At 39.8% G+C, this 13598-nt stretch overlaps 1 protein-coding gene across 1 annotated transcript in view; it reads left to right on the top strand.

Annotated features, from left to right (window-relative positions):
* LOC108041413 (serine-rich adhesin for platelets) overlaps nucleotides 1-13598 on the top strand; it is a 40707-nt gene that overhangs the window by 10569 nt on the left and 16540 nt on the right. Inside the window, exon 2 of the mRNA XM_044456902.1 lies at nucleotides 8804-8865. The gene's annotated coding sequence lies outside the window, so the exon portion shown is untranslated. The remainder of the gene's footprint in view (nucleotides 1-8803; nucleotides 8866-13598) is intronic.

A 13598-nucleotide genomic window follows, 5' to 3' on the forward strand; every position in this document is an offset into this window, starting at 1 on the left:
AGTGCTAATAGGTAAACAATGCAAAAACACTGGCAATGAAAAGCCACTCTTATGTCATAGACCAAAAATAGCCAACCGAGGTGGGTGAGGAAACTGAAAACCATAGTATCATAACATCAATATAAGTGAGTGTCATCCGGGGTAATAAGCAGCAAAAGTACCCGAAAAGCTGTATAAAAGTCCAACTTGTACTTGCCATGTCTCACTTTCTTCCATTTGTTTCCCTAAATTGAATCACTTATATCACTTTTCTTTTAAACATTAAAAGGGTTCGAACATACTCCCCAATTGTCTTATATCGTTCTAAAGGTATACAAAGTTTCTAAATAGTATTGGAATAAAAAACTTTAGAAAAAAGTTTTCATAAATTGATAATGACGAAAGAGACATTTTTCATTGACAAAGTGAAGTATCTGTATCATTTTTTACAAGTATGATCTCACTCTAATTTGATGTGCTCTAAAGAACAGAATTTATTAATGGCAGACCTGGATAGACTGGTTTGTTAAGCTAAACGAGGGCTGGCTGCTAATCGAAATGTTATCACTTATGCATGGCGAGAAGAAAATCTGCAGGATGCAGTCAATTACAATTACGTGAATTGCATAATGCCCCGCACAAGGTGACATCGCTTTGCTTGCAAGCGAGCAGAAAAGATGCATATATGCGCGGCTCTTTGTTGGCTTTTATTAGACAATTGTCTCCCATTTCATGGCGGCGGCTGCACTTTAGGTGGAATAAATAAAAATGCAGGAGGAATATCTGGAATAGGAAGAGGAATATCCAACGCAAGCGGAACTGATCACTTAAGGCAGAGGGACAGGGAGCGAGTTCCTAATAATAGCCCCCAGGGGTACGCACATATTTCCCCACCGACGGTATATGTATGTCTAATTATATATGTAAAATGCAGTCCCAGCTCAAGCGCCCGCTGCCGCTGTTTAGGAAGCGCATAAATGAGGAGCGATCATCAGCCTGCCATTATGTTCTCCCCCACAACCGGTGCCGATGGAAATGCATTTCCACCCAGCTCGAGTTCTCATTTAGCGAAAGCGCTTTGATTGCATCTCTGCACTGAAACAAAAATATGTTTACATTTAAAATTACAATATTTGTTAAATGTGTTTCAATCGTTAAAAATCTTGTTTTTATACCCTTGCAGAGGGTATTATAATTTTGGTCAAAAGTGTGCAACGCAGTGAAGGAGACATCTCCGACCCTATAAAGTATATATATTCTTGATCAGGATCACCTCCTGAGTTGATATAGCCATGTCCGTCTGTCCGTCTGTCTGTTTCTACGCAAACTAGTTTCTCAGTTTTAAAGCTATCGAGTTCAAACTTTGCACACACCCTTCTTTCCTTTGCACGCAGTATATATGTCGGATCGGCCGACTATATTCTATAGCTGCCATATAACTGATTGATCAGAAATGCCATAATTTTGGTGTTTGTAAAGTTAGGAAGCTGGGATTTTCTATGGCTTTTATATTTGGCCAATCAGTCCGACCTACCAAATTTCATAAGGATCGGCCGACTATATCCTATAGCTGCCATATAACTGATTGATCGGATATGCCATAACTTTGGTGTTTGTAAAGTTAGGAAGCTGGAATTTCCTATGGGTTTTATATTTGGTCAATCAATCCGACCTACCAAATTTCATAAGGATCGGCCGACTATATCCTATAGCTGCCATATAACTGATTGATCGGAAATGCCATAACTTTGGTGTTTGTTAAGTTAGGAAGTTGGGATTTTCTATGGCTTTTATTTTTGGCCAATCAATCCGACCTATCAAATTTCATAAGGATCGGCCGACTATATCCTATAGCTGCCATATAACTGAACGATCGGAAATGCCATAACTTTGGTGTTCTTAAAGTTAGGAAGTTGGGATATTTTATAAGTATTAAGAATGCATCATATGAATAATTTTGGAGAATATAATATACAGAGTATTCTGCAAGGGTATATCAACTTCGGCTCCGCCCGAAGTTAGCTTTCCTTTCTTGTTAAAAATGACATTGCTTGCTTTTAAAACTGAATAATTGGCAATTATTAAAATACCTAAAATACGAGAAATTTTCTAATTAAGTGATAGTTTGTATGTTGAATATATGTTTAGAAATTTTTTAATTAACAATAAATTAAAATAATGATTCGTTTGTGCTAAATTTAAAATTTTTGTTTCTCTAAGTGAACAACATATATAGAGGATGCACACACGTGCTGCATGATCATGTGATTTATGAATGCACTCCCCCAAAACGATTATAACAACTCGGGATTGTCATAAAGATATGTAAAAGAAGAAAGCTAACCTTTAACCGTAGCCGAGGCTATTTTGAATGTTCAAGAAATACGCTTTGTAAGTTTATCTGCCCCTTTTTTTTGCGACATGCCCGGCTGGTCGACGAAACTGAAATATTTCGGTACTTTTGCTTTCCGACTTTAATTGAGTAGCGGAGTATGGCGGTCGGCAAATGAGCGATCTCCACTAGCCACGCACAGTGCGCGTCATAGATATAGCATAAGAGATATGGCCCTCACACACACTAGCTCGCACGTACCTGTTAATTAGGTTCTGCCTTCGGCGTGTAGTTCTATTTTATTTATAAGCTCATAATTATGCTCCGGTCGCTCAGCTCAGCTCGACTCGACTTGATCTCGGATCGTCTTGGATCGCACTATTTGGGGTCATTCAACCTTCGATCGATCACTCTGCTGGCTTACTTCTTTTGTTTACAATCGCAAAACATTCTCAAACTCTCCTTTCTATAAATTTCTATATGCATAGGTATCTTTCTATGTATGTCTTTTAATAGCCATTATGCGCATTACGCTTCTCGTGGCTAATTAACAGCTCACAAAAATGCGAAAAACTTTTCAATGCCTTTTTCGCAGTTGTCTTTGTCCAATTTGCTAAGCTTAGAAATGCAAATTACCGAAAAAAAATATCACGAAATACAAAATATCCACGAGAAACTGACAAAGAGCTAGGTGAGTGATGGGCAGTGAAGGGAAGTTCTTTGTTCGGATCCGGTTCGGATTCTCCAACTGAATAAAGTCAAGCATCTGCAAAATGTCTAATTAAATGTGCCGAATTTAATGATGATAACCTGGCATAGACTTTGGCTTCAGTGCAATTTTCAGCTGGCTTGGATTTTGGCCAACCGGTCAAGGTGAAAGTTGCGCCACCTGCCACGATGCCTTGACAGATTACCTCCCCCCGAGTGCTCTTGACTCGCCACTACGTTTTTTTGACAAATTAATTGTGCGGCTAAGCGGCAATTAAATATGGCCAACACAGTTGCACTGGTTATTGGCCCGAAATATATATGTGGCCCACTGTGAGTGCAGCAATTTGCATGCTCAGCTTTTCCACTCAACTGGAAACTCCGCTGCTGCTGCAGCAATGTCAATGCTTGAGTAAATTGACTTCAACTTCATTTGCGACATCGGCGGAGGGAGAGATGCCACCAAAAGTTTTCTGCTCCATTGAAGCATTCGATTGCGCTCCACTCGAAACTCGGGGCAGTAGAAAGTTTCAGTTGCAGTTGAAGTTGCAGTGGCAGTGGCAAAGACGCAGTCAGGAGAAAGATGAAGATAGCAACTCATCTGCATTTGAATTGCACTGGGGCTCTGGTCACTTAACGGTTAGAAGAGAACGGCAACTGGTTTGGATCCACACAAAAAAGAGGTGTCATAAGCGGCTGATTATGGGGCACGGCTTATGTGAAATCTTCCAAGCGGATTCTCCAAGCAAAGCTATCTCATGAGATAAAGTTCCTCCAAATCATTGACCAAGACTAGACCCCCTTCGGGACAACGCCTCTGGCTGCTGAGGATGCCTTGCAGAGTGAGTTTTAGAACCGGTTAAGCGCTTTCAGATGACACTTACAGTTATAGCCAAATAAAAGCCGGCTAGAATTGGTTGGTGTCTGTGACTTATGTAAAATGTTTGGCTTAGTAAGCGAAAAGAATGCAGGAATTCCACAGGGCATATAAAATAGGCTAGAAACCGTTTAATCATCCAGAGAATTCACTATTCATTCAAAAATTGTGTTAATGTTATATATTATCAACACGTTTTGCCAACAATTTTTTGTGAAGAAAAAATCAGAAGTTCAAGTTCATAACATCTGAATAAAATATTGATTTTCTAATGTTTATCCCTTATGTATGCAAAATATGGAGTCTTGAAAAAAGTAATATTCATAACAATTCCAACAGCTGTTTCACAACAAACTTTTATCAGCCACAGAAAGTTGTTAAGGAACTGTAGTAAATCTTAAGTATCTATTCAGTTACTTAAGTCTGTTGATGTGTTATAAAAATCATTGATAATTCGAGTTTGAACAAAAGCCAGAGTTCAGCATCATTTCTTGCTTATGACTTTTGGCGAAGACGAAACAAAGGTCCATGAAATTGTGTCTTATCTACTTATTCAGTTAGTTGAGTTTGTTGACGTCTTATTCAAACAATTGACAATATGATAGAGTTCAAACAGAGGTTGCCCAAAACAAAATCTTGAGTTCATAAAGCTTACAAAAGCATGCAGTAAGATGGTCTATTAATAAATCTGAAAAGAGATTGTCCCATAATTTTGTCTTAAATCCAATCTGGAGATAGTTTCATCACCCGCCAGTTGACCTTTAATGGCATCAGCGCCACCATCTCCGTCGGGCATTAGCAACCAGATCTGCGAGCAAGGCGTTAACCCGGCGTGGGCACAGAGCCATGTCATCCGCATCTCCATTTCCATCACTTCAGCTCTCCATCGGCGTCATCATCCGCGGAGATGTCGCCAGTAGTTGTCGTCCCAACGATGAATGACAATTTGCAAATGGCTCTGGGTGCATAATTTATGCAGATGCAACAGCTGCAGCCGGAGCAACTGGAGCTGGAACTGCAAAACTGGCGGCATTTAGCGCGTTGACTATTAAGGCGAACTTGTAGTTGTTTGGGACACAGCTGGGGAGCCGCAGGCTGCCGCTTCGCCCATGCATATTCAAACGCCATAATCCCAACGGTATTTTAATGCTAAATGCTTACTCACTTCATGCTGCAGAGCCGTAGAGGTTGGCTAGAAAAACCCGTTTTTCCAGTAATGACCTTCGGTGTTGTTTTATTATCACTCCCGCTTCCGCTCCAGCTGCTCCTCCCGCTCCTCCGTCCCACTACTCCGTTCGGAGCAGTCTTGGAAATTCCGCTGAATCCCATAACAAAAGGCTGAGTTTATGTGGCCCAAGTTTACGTGGTTCTGTTTGTTAGCCTTTTCTTTTTCTCCACCTCCTTCTGGCGGCTTTAATTACCTTTTTTCGGGCTAACTCACAAATTCAACGTGTCTAAATAAGTGTGGATTTGCCAATTTCATTTAAGTTAGCGAACTGCCGCAGAATTTCTCTCACTAAATCCGTTTAGAATATCTACTCGGTGCACATTGACAGCTGCTGAGAAGGCTGAGAAGTTAATTAAAAGCCACTTTCGAATCAAAATCGATAAGCCATAATATGCTACATGCAATTTGCATTCAATGGCTGAAAGCAGAACAACAAGTGCTCCCAAGAGTGCGGTTAAGATTAGCTATGTGATTAGACCTAACAGTGGGTCTAAAAAAGCAAAACTAAAGAAATAGAAAAAACATTTTCCTTGAAAAAATTTAAAAACAAAAGTCAGTAAATATTTCCACGTATTTTGGGATCCACTATACTTAGAGCTGAGCAGATTAAATTGATTTAACAATTTTAATTTGCTGAGTTTACATTTGCATTTGTTCAGCTCGTGAGATGTTAGGATGATTAATTAAATTAATTTGTATATAAAGTGGTTGATAAAACCATTTAAATTAAAATAGTTTTTTTAAAAATGTCAAGAACTTTTAAATAGTTTATTATTGCCTAATAAAAATAAAATACTGCAAAACTGATCCCCATAATGATAGTTTTGCTAACTAAGCCGCTGTCCTCTCTTGTTAATAAATTCCCATTAGCCTTCTGCTCACCTTACCCTCGGGTGTCATTTTAATTGGTTTTTCTGCTCGCTAAATATGCTAATAAATATGGCCGCATATTCAGGTCTGATCTGTCGCATAGGCGGCCTTGCAGCGGTCAGCTTTTATCACACCATGTTAATTGACAATAGAATTGGATTTCCACTGTCTGCCAATCCCCCGAGAAAGAACGGACAAGTGCGCCGTAAAAGCCAGCCACTTGCCCAAGTTAACCTTGACGGAACAGTTCTCTTTTATCGTTATCCCCCCTCCCCCGCCACCGACGGGTTAACACGAGTGCTTAAGTGCATTTTAACTGGCTGCAACTTGTTCTGGCCAAGTCGAGACAGTCCAGGCCAAGCTAAGCCAAGCCAAACCCGGCCAAGACGAGGAGAATGACAATAAATATTTTGTAGCTTATTCAGCTCGATTACAGTGTTCAATGGAGGGTGTTCAGGGGTGTTCAGGGGTGTTCCGAAGGGGGGCGTCAAGTCGATACTTTGCCAGCGATTAAATGCCCCGAAATGCCAACAGTTTTTTTAAACCTCGAAAAGGGGGGCGGTGGGTGCTGGCCGTGCAGCTCGTAAAATATGAGCGCGACGTGCATTGAATTCGGGTCATTGCATGGCCAAATGCTGGGAAAGGGGGTCTTGGGGGTCCGAGAAACAACTGGCGCCTTAGCATTTTGTAATTCGATTTTGAGTTACGCCAAACGAAATTGGCTAATTTTGCATGCGCGCCCACCGGCCATTGAACTGCAGTCAGCATTCGTTGACAGCGGTCAACTTTTTATGTTTTCTTGCCGATTGCTTAACATATTAAATATCTCATGGCTCAATAAATAAATCAAATATATACAAACAAATTGTCCATTCAAAATGTAATGTAACAAGAAAGGAAAGCTAACTTCGGGCGGAGCCGAAGTTGATATACCCTTGCAGAATACTCTGTAAATTATATTCTCCAAAATTATTCATATGATGCATTCTTAATACTCATAAAAAATCCGAACTTCCTAACTTTAACAACAACAAAGTTATGGCATTTCCAATCGTTCAGTTATATGGCAGCTATAGGATATAGTCGGCCGATCCTTATGAAATTTGATAGGTCGGATTGATTGGCCAAACATAAAATCCATAGAAAATCCCAACTTCCTAACTTTACAAACACCAAAGTTATGGCATTTCCGATCAATCAGTTATATGGCAGCTATAGGATATAGTCGGCCGATCCTTATGAAATTTGGTGGGTCGGATTGATTGGCCAAATATAAAACCCATAGAAAATCCCAACTTTCTAACTTTACAAACACCAAAGTTATGGCATTTCCGATCAATCAGTTATATGGCAGCTATAGGATATAGTCGGCCGATCCTTATGAAATTTGGTAGGTCGGATTGATTGGCCAAATATAAAACCCATAGAAAATCCCAACTTTCTAACTTTACAAACACCAAAGTTATGGCATTTCCGATCAATCAGTTATATGGCAGCTATAGGATATAGTCGGCCGATCCCGGCCGTTCCGACTTATATACTGCGTGCAAAGGAAAGAAGGGTGTGTGCAAAGTTTCAATCCGATAGCTTTAAAACTGAGAGACTAGTTTGCGTAGAAACAGACAGACGGACAGACGGACAGACGGACAGACGGACATGGCTATATCAACTCAGGAGGTGATCCTGATCAAGAATATATATACTTTATAGGGTCGGAGATGTCTCCTTCACTGCGTTGCACACTTTTGACCAAAATTATAATACCCTCTGCAAGGGTATAATAAAATCTTGTTTTTATACCCTTGCAGAGGGTATTATAATTTCAGTCAAAAGTTTGCAACGCAGTGAAGGAGACATTTCCGACCCTATAAAGTATATATATTCTTGATCAGCATCACCAGGAGAGTCGATCTAGCCATGTCCGTCTGTCCGTCCGTCTGTCCGTCTGTCCGTCTGTCCGTCCGTCCGTCCGTTTCTACGCAAACTAGTCCCTCAGTTTTAAAGCTATCTGCTTGAAACTTTCCCAAAAGTTGTCTTTCTATTGCAGGTAGTATATAAGTCGGAACGAGCCGGATCGGGCGACTATATCATATAGCTGCCATATAACTGAACGATCGGAAAAGCCATAACTTTGGTGTTTTTAGTTAGGAAGTTGGGATTTTATATGGGTTTAATATTTGGCCAATCAATCCGACCTACCAAATTTCATAAGGATCGGCCACCTATATCCTATGGCTGCCATATAACTGTTTGATCGGAAATGCCATAACTTTGGTGTTTGTTAAGTTAGGAAGTTGGGATTTGCTATGGGTTTTATATTTGGCCAATCAATCCGACCTACCAAATTTCATAAGGATCGGCGGACTATATCCTATAGCTGCCATATAACTGAACGATTGGAAATGCCATAACTTTGGTGTTTTTTAAGTTAGGAAGTTGGGATTTTTTATGAGTATTAAAAATGCATCATATGAATAATTTTGGAGAATATAATTTACAGAGTATTCTGCAAGGGTATATTAACTTCGGCTCCGCCCGAAGTTAGCTTTCCTTTCTTGTTAAATTTGTAAGTTGAGAATTAATCGCAAGTTAATAGATATAATAAAGTCGTCTTACAATATTACTTTTTAAGGCTCTGTCATAATAATAGTTGTTAAATGTATAAAAATAATTTTTGAAAATTGCTAGAGTCAAGTATTCGTTTAATGAAGTGTTAAACTTATAGAGGTACTGGCACTATTATTCCCCTAAATTCTAGACTATTTCATGAATTATTTATTAATATTAAAATCTCATACTTATCTTGCAGATTGTAAATACCAACAATATAAACTGAGGAAGACCACGCGACAGGTGAAAAAGTTCAAGCAGGTAAGGGGAGACGAAAATCGAATTCACACAGAATGCAAAAATGCGTAACGCTAAATGTAACTTGGTAAGCTCGACTTGGCCATGTTTTCCATAATTTACACTTTCGTTGCCAGGGCAATTGGCATGCCAATTGAAGGTGCACTCTCATGCCACAAACAACACTGGTAATTCGAGGCGGCTAACAATGTGTTGTCAGGTGTGCAGAGGTGGGGTTGGGGATGGGGTTTGGGAAGAGCCACATCGACGGGTCCCAGGCTTTTCGAAGACCAGGAAGACGGCGACTGGAAATGGCATGCAGGAGATTGCAAATGCAACTGCAACTAGCAACCTGTCGAACAATGGCAAACAGGCGGCATAAACGGCAGCCAAAGTGTTCGAAGTGTTGCAATTGTTGGCAGCCGTGTCTTTAATTATCGGCCTTAATTGGCCGCTTATTAAGAGCCACCACGGCAATGTGTGTTAAATGACGCAGAAATTATGCGAATGCCAAATGCCAACGAACTCTTCTTCGCCCTGGGATTCAGAAAATCGCTTTCGCTGCGAAAACCTTTTTGTTTTCGGGCCAGCTTGAGAAACTTTCCATTGTGCTAGAAGCAAAGTTTCTTTCTGAGGCACACGTATATGTATCCTATATTCATTTAATGCCAAGATAAATCTAATTTCATACCAAATTTATTGTACAAACCGCCCATAAAGCGACAGTAGCAGAAGTTGAGGAAAAATACCACTCCATTGTTGATGAAGACGCTTCAGTTCGGTCAGACAGCGTTCAGTCAGCGGTCACAATTGAATAGATTTTCAGATTTACTTTTCCAGTTAGAAACAAAAAATGTGTGTAAAAAAACCCGCCAGCAGAAGAAAACGAAAACGAAGAAATAGCAGCTGCCGCCTGCATTCGACAGCGTTTAGTCTCAGAGATTTGCTTTCGAATGATGGCGAACAATAAAACTTTCCATTTCTAACAAAATTACACTCAAGACGAGACGAAAACAAAGCAAGACAAATTTGCCTAGTTATCTGATGTTGCCGCACTCATCGCCCCAATCCACGACATCCATCTGTCGGAGAATTTGTTTTCTGGAATTCGGTATATTTTTTTTGCCGAGACTCCCACTCGGGGACTTTGAATGAAAATCTTTGCAGCAACAAGCTCGTAAATGTTGCATGTCATACCACACAACTCCATTCCGTTCCCCAGGTGACATGTTGCACACGTGTGTGGCAACCAGCTCCCAGTTCCCAGTCCCTCTGCCCCATATAATACATAGTGTCGGATGTCTGATGCCCGCTGATTTGTGGCGTCGTTTATGTGGCGGAACTGTTTATTAATTAACGAGCGCGTTTTGGCTTTATTCTGTCGGCATTTCTGGCCTTCCAGTGGGTAGCAAACGATTAGGTGCTAAACTGTTGGCCCAGCTTATGTTAGTTGAGGTAAATGAGCCGCTGGCATGCAACGTTCTCAATCAGCTGCACCAGTGGCGACCTAATTTCTTAAAACTTGAGGTGATGAAAAGGGAGAAGAATACATTACATATTGCATAATGATCATGGAGAAAATAAATCAAGAATTTTCTTACTTAAATTTATAAAAAAGACTTAGAGTCTTTAGAAGCTTTACCAGCTAAAAATTGATTGGCAATAACTTAAATTAATATGCTTGCTTATATAATTTTAAGATATTTGAATATTTTTGTGTTTTTATTTTTCCAAAAAGTCTGCCTTATACTTTACGACTAGTTAACTAAAATAAAGCTATGCTGTTATTGATTTTAAAAATGTGAAAAAATAAGATTTTTTATCGCTTTATTGCCAACTTAAATTTGTATCTCTCTACAAAAATACCAAGTTGAAATTAAAAAAACAACTATATATATTCATTTAATATATGCGATCAATTTGCCTTCCTTTGAGCTTCAATGTTTTATTCAAATAAACAATTTGAAGTTGTAAAATTAAATATCAAGAAAAAAGTTATTTTTTTTAGTGTAACAAAGGCTGCTTCTGTCTAATGGCTGTTGCCTGTCAAAATGATAATGGGTTTTGGTAGAGCTGCCGCCGGATGGGGCACAGCGATAAGCCAGGCCAAGAGTCCGCTCGAATGCTTCAATTGAAACTGTCAATTGCAGTGGCCACACTCTCCCATCCCCACTCCCCCACTCCCCTGCAGCCCCTGCCTTTGGTTACCATTTTTGGTGTAGGCGAACCAGTGAAAGTTGTGGCCATGATCGGCCAAAGAGGTGGATACGCAGAGAAGGAGGGGCCACCTGGCTGAGGGGGTAATTAATGCCAATTAAATGTCAAACAAGAAAACAAATAATTTTACGCTGGGCGTGTCCCAATTCAATTCAATTTTGTTGACCAAACTTTCGAAAGGCTGCACTGATTAATTAAGCCAAGTTCAAAGCCCACCAGCCCAGCCGGTTCAATAGATTCAATTTCCCATGAGCCTGTTGTCCGCTGCACTTTCTACATCAAACAAAAGGAGGAAAGCGCTCCGTTTGCCCGGGGCTCTATTTGTGTATGTGGTAAGAGGTACGAAAAAAAAGGTTATTTATGATTATTTAATGCAATGCTTATGCTGCAGGTTCATTGCCCAAAGAAAAAAAGCGGCGAATGCAAATGCAAATTGATTTGCGCGTTTTGCCCTGCAGTTGAACTATGTCGCCCCCTTCCCTTCCTTTTCGACTCAACCCTTCCTCCGAGTTTGCTAATTGCTTGTCGCTGTCAACATGTTGCTGCTGCTCGTCGTTGCTTCTGCCTCTTCTTCCATTGAACTTTGAACTTGGCCAGGCGGCTGGCAGTGGTTTACTGACTTTCTTTTGTTGTTCATCGCGCCAGCCGGCGACAGTTGCAACTTGCAACGGCTAACGGCAGCAGCAACAAGAGCAATCATTGCAGCTGCCACTCATGTGGCATGTCTGTATTTGTGAGTGTATTTGTGCCAAAGTTCCATGTCTTTTGTCTCCGGCCATTGTTTGGCCTTGCAACAGTGCGTATACGTAATATGCGCGAGCCTTTGTTTGCCAAACGTTGCGTGCAATTTGTGTCCAATATCCAGTAGATGCCATTACACTCTGGCACACTGCTAGCAAGATGAATTCCCCTGTCATTTGCCGAGAATTTCGGGCTTACACATAAGACATATGTTACAGTTACGTAACCGGTGGTAGTCTTTGTGAAATATTTTTTAGTACTTTTCACCTCATCTAGTTAACACAATCAAAAGTTTTAATTTAAACTGCAAATTTGCAACGCTATATAGATGTTCGGCGACAATAATAATTCAAACCCCTTTTTTTTCCTTCCAAGTGGTTGGTTGTAAAACATAAGCTTTTCATTAAAACACGATTATAATAATTTGTATACCTTTTCCCCACATACTGCGTAAATCGAGCACCTTTTCCAACACCCAAATTAAGTTTGTATTTAAAGAGACCATTTTTTGATTAGCTGTCACTAGAATATTCAGTCAAGGCTTATTAATCAGTCAATAATAGGTTTCATTGAAAGTAAAAAGAGCTTACTGAGAGGAAGGAGTTTCTAAATGCTAAAAATAATCCTAAAGTTTTCGTCGATCGCAACACCTATTAGATATCCCAAAAATGTTTTATGCTTTATCGGCACAGCCAAAAAACCCAAGTTCTGTCAGAAAGGCTCGTCTTCCATTGCGAGCCTGCAACACAGCCCATTGCCATGTACCACCCGATGTGGGCAAAACGAAGACGAAGTGTTACCAGATTGTCACAGTTCCTTACTTAATTCCAAAACCACAAGTCGTTGGAAAGACATCGACTTCTCAAGTTTGGGAAACCAATCCTAGAGTTACACCCTCGGCAGCGCCTTCTTCAGAAACAATTTCTTCTGCCCATTTGCAAGTGAAATCTTTGTAGCAGCTGACGGCGGACATTCTCCCCCTCAACGCAGAGTGTCCCATTTACAGGAGATTACTAGCCTTTAGGTCAACCACTTTTGTTTGTGGATCAAATATATATATAAATAGTGTCAAGTCAAATAAATGATGTAGTTTCACAAGTTTATTTTTTCGGAATATAAAAACAGTCGTAATCATATTATAATCAAGACATTGTTTGATTTAGATTGGCCTGAAAATAAATAATAATAACAAATAAATAATAATAACAAAATAAATAATAACAAGAAAGGAAAGCTAACTTCGGGCGGAGCCGAAGTTGATATACCCTTGCAGAATACTCTGTAAATTATATTCTCCAAAATTATTCATATGATGCATTCTTAATACTCATAAAAAATCCCAACTTCCTAACTTTAAAAACACCAAAGTTATGGCATTTCCAATCGTTCAGTTATATGGCAGCTATAGGATATAGTCGGCCGATCCATATGGAATTTGGTAGGTCGGATTAATTGGCCAAAAATAAAACCCATAGGAAATCCCAACTTTCTAACTTTACAAACACCAAAGTTATGGCATTTCCGATCAATCAGTTATATGGCAGCTTTAGAATATAGTCGGCCGATCCTTATAAAATTTGGTAGGTCGGATTGATTGGCCAAATATAAAACCCATAGGAAATCCCAGCTTCCTAACTTTACAAACACCAAAGTTATGGCATTTTCGATCAATCAGTTATATGGCAGCTATAGGATATAGTCGGCCGATCCTTATGAAATTTGGTAGGTCGGATTGATTGGCCAAATATAAAACCCATAGTAAGTCACAGCTTCCTAACTTTAAAAACACCAAAGTTATG

This window comes from Drosophila rhopaloa, unplaced genomic scaffold (genome assembly GCF_018152115.1).
Source record: "Drosophila rhopaloa isolate 14029-0021.01 unplaced genomic scaffold, ASM1815211v1 contig_155, whole genome shotgun sequence".
Classification (NCBI taxonomy): domain Eukaryota; kingdom Metazoa; phylum Arthropoda; class Insecta; order Diptera; family Drosophilidae; genus Drosophila; species Drosophila rhopaloa.